Here is a 3,685-nt window from a genome sequence, read left to right on the forward strand (position 1 = left end):
TTCAGCTGTCAGCGCTTCTTGTCCACACACAAGCTCCTTCAGTGTAAACAGTAGGCTGTACCTTCAGCTTAAGGTTCTTCCTCTTTGGGCTGATGTTCAGAACACTCTGTTCTGTGAGCGGAACACAAAATAAACCATTGTAATTTTCTTTGACTAGATAAATGAATATAGAATCACCTACTTTGTGTATGGTCTCTATAAAAACATGGAAAGAAAGTAAACTCCTGAAACTGTCATATAAATATGTCTGGCAAGTTTCCTTTACCCAATACAAAAAAGGGAAAATCAAAGAGAAGAAGGAAAATCATTAATAAATTGCTCAATCAGCAGATATTTATAGAGTGCCTATGTATATCAACATGGCAAGTGTTTTACTATTCACTGTGGGAAGAAAAAAAAATAACACCTGGCTGTGATCTTGAAGAAGCTTTTCTGTTTATAAGCAAATTGCATGGTTTAAAAGAAAGGAAAAGTGAATTGTTGACAAAGACCTAACAAAGCAGAATCTAATGGTCTGCTAGAATTTGCTAATTGGGCATGAAAGAATTAACATCACCAAAATGCTTGATAACAGGCAACACAGGATAGGAGGATCATGCTAAGGGAGCTGCTTTCCAGGCACTTGGATCATGAAGCCAAGATCTTTGAGTAAGCATCAGTCAACATCCATATAAAAATTAAAATGCATTTTAACAACAAAGAGACTCAGCTTTTAGGTTCTACTCTGCCTTTAATGCTTTGAATCCCAGCACTTTTCTTTTCTTTTCTTTTCTTTTTTTTTTACCTCATTTTCATAGTAACATAAAAAGGGGTGGACTGGCATTGTGTTTAAAAACAAAAACAAAAAACTGTGAATCCATTATATGTTGTTGACACAATTTCTTAAGTTTTTACTATTAGAATCAGTCCATTCTGTAACTGTTATAGTGGGAGAAATACTATCACTCTTGGAAGGTGTTCTCAAATGTGCACTACCTGTTTGGTAAGAAAATCCTGAGCACAGAAACTAACATAAAAATTGCTCGAACTCATGAAATCCACAAGTCCCCTGACAGATATAAAACAACCACATGGAAATGCCTCTGCAATCCAGTGCGCTAGTAACACATCTGTGGAAGGAACACTTGACGAGTTCACAACCCTAAATTACAAAAGCCACATGAAAACTCAGGAAGAACATCAGTAAGCATGAGATAAAAGATTCATACTTAAGTAACTAGAGATGGCAAAGCAATTTACTTATTTCTTTTTTAATTAAAAAAAATTGTTTTTCATGTTTATTTTTGAGAGAGAAAGAGAGACAGAGCATGAGCAGGGAAGGGACAGAGAGGGAAGGAGACACAGAATCCGAAGCAGGCTCCAGGCTCTGAGCTGTCAGCACAGAACCCAATGTGGGGCTCAAACTCACAGACCGTGAGATCAGGACCTGAGCCGAAAGTCGGATGCTCAACTGACTGAGCCACCCAGGCGCCCCTGAAATGGCAAAGCAACTTAAAAGAGACTTTACAACATAATAAAAAGTAATAGGAAGATTCAAAATAAGAAACAAAATTCATAAAATAAGAACATTGTAAAAGATCAGGCTTATTTGAAAAAGAGCTGAAAAGGAATTCTAAAAAAAAAAAAAAAAGTCATTGAAATAAAGAGAACTCAGCTGAAGAGAGAGTCATGAAACTGGAAGATAGGTCCATGGAAATCACTCAAATTATATCACAAATAGGTAAAGAAAGACAAATACAAAGTTAAGAGACATGGTGGGGGGAAGCAAGAATAAGAAATTTAACATATTCTTTTTTTTTATTTTTTTTCAACGTTTATTTATTTTTGAGACAGAGAGAGACAGAACATGAACGGGGAGAGGGTCAGAGAGAGAGGGAGACACAGAATCAGAAGCAGGCTCCAGGTTCTGAGCTGTCAGCACAGAGCCCGACGCGGGGCTCAAACTCACGGACCGTGAGATCAGGACCTGAGCCGAAGTCAGACGCTCAACCGACTGAGCCACCCAGGTGCCCCGAAATTTAACATATTCTAATAGCCCTCCTAATATGAGAAACATGTAAGGCCAGGGAGAAACAAAATAGAAAGACATAATGGCAGAGAATTGTCCAGAACCAAAAAAAAGATAGTAGCTCTCAGGATTAAGAAAAAAAAAAAACACATAGTGTATGTATTTTAAGTAGAAGGAATAAAAATGAATATATTCATGAACATGAGGTAGTGTGTGTGTGTGTGTGTATATAATAACAAATGAAAAATTATAAAAAACTATAAAAGTCAAAGAAAGAATGGAAGACATGCGTATGGTTAAAGAAAAAATAGAAACTTGTATTAAATGAGTAAAAAAGTTTCTCACCCATCACACAGACCAGTTTCGCTTGAGAGCAAGAACCATTAATGACCGTTTCTATTTTTAGTTCTTTATATAAAGTTAGTCCTTATAAATTATTTACTAAAACCTCTGGGATGGTTTATCAATTCTAGACTCGTGCATATGACAGATGAGGAAATTAGCGTACTTCTTTCTATCCATCCTCTCACGCACTTCTAATTGTTCTGGTTAATGAAATGCTTTTTATAATATTGAGATTCATAATACTTTCATATTATTCTGTAAAACAACTAAGTCTCGTAATTTTCTGTAGGTTGTTTTGAACACTAAAAACCAACAATCAGCATTTACAACATTATGATTGTGTTAATACTATGCTCCAAAGAACCAGTGGTATATTTGACAGCATAATAAATGATATAGAAGTCCTCTGTGATTAAAACTTTGAAAGTGAAGTTTTCATCACTGTTACTTTCTGAATGGTCTCCTCCTCCACACTCGGGGTCTCACTCAGCTGCCAATGTCCTCTGAACACCATTCTATCTTCTTTCTTCAGTTCATTTTGCATTGTGCTGGAATCCACCTTGATTGACTCCTCTTACACAGTGTGTCCATGTTTGTAAACAGAATTTCTGAGTTGTTTCACATTGGAAAAATGACTTGGCTTTGCCCTCAGACTTGGTCTGAAGAAGTATTAAGTAGAAAAACAGTTTATTAAGTTTTTATTTAAATTCCAGTGAGTTAACCTACAGTGTAAATATTAGTTTCAGGTGCAGAATTTAGTGATTCAACACTTCCATACAATACCTGGTGCTCATCACAAGTGCACTCCTTCATCCCCATCACCTGTTTCACCCATGCCCCCACCACTTCTCCTCTGATAACCATCAGTTTGTTCTCCATAGTTAAGTCTGTTCCTTCGTTTGCTTTCTCCTCTTTTTCCTCCTTTGCTCGTTTGTTTTGTTTCTTAAATTCCACATATGAATGAAATCATGTGACTTTCTCTGACTGACTTATTTCTCTTAGCATGATACTCCCTAGCTCCCTCCATGTCCTTGCAAATGACAAGATTTCATTCTTTTTATGGCTGAGTAGTATTCTATTGTATAACACACATTACTTTTAAGCTATATCTATTTTATTTATTTTTAATTTAATTTTTTAATGTTTATTTTGAGAGAGAGAGAGACAGATAGACAGAGTGCAAGTAGGTAAGGGGCAGAGAGAGAAGGAGACACAGAATCTGAAGCAGGCTCCAGGCTCCAAGGTGTCAGCACAGAGCCCAATGCAGGGCTCCAACCCACAAACTGTGAGATCATGACCTGAGCCAAAATCAGATGCCCAACCGACTGAGCC

The sequence above is a fragment of the Lynx rufus genome, unplaced genomic scaffold (assembly GCF_022079265.1).
Source record: "Lynx rufus isolate CCGP_SWC_20201006 ecotype Redwood Valley unplaced genomic scaffold, mLynRuf1.p SCAF_7, whole genome shotgun sequence".
Classification (NCBI taxonomy): Eukaryota; Metazoa; Chordata; class Mammalia; order Carnivora; family Felidae; genus Lynx; species Lynx rufus.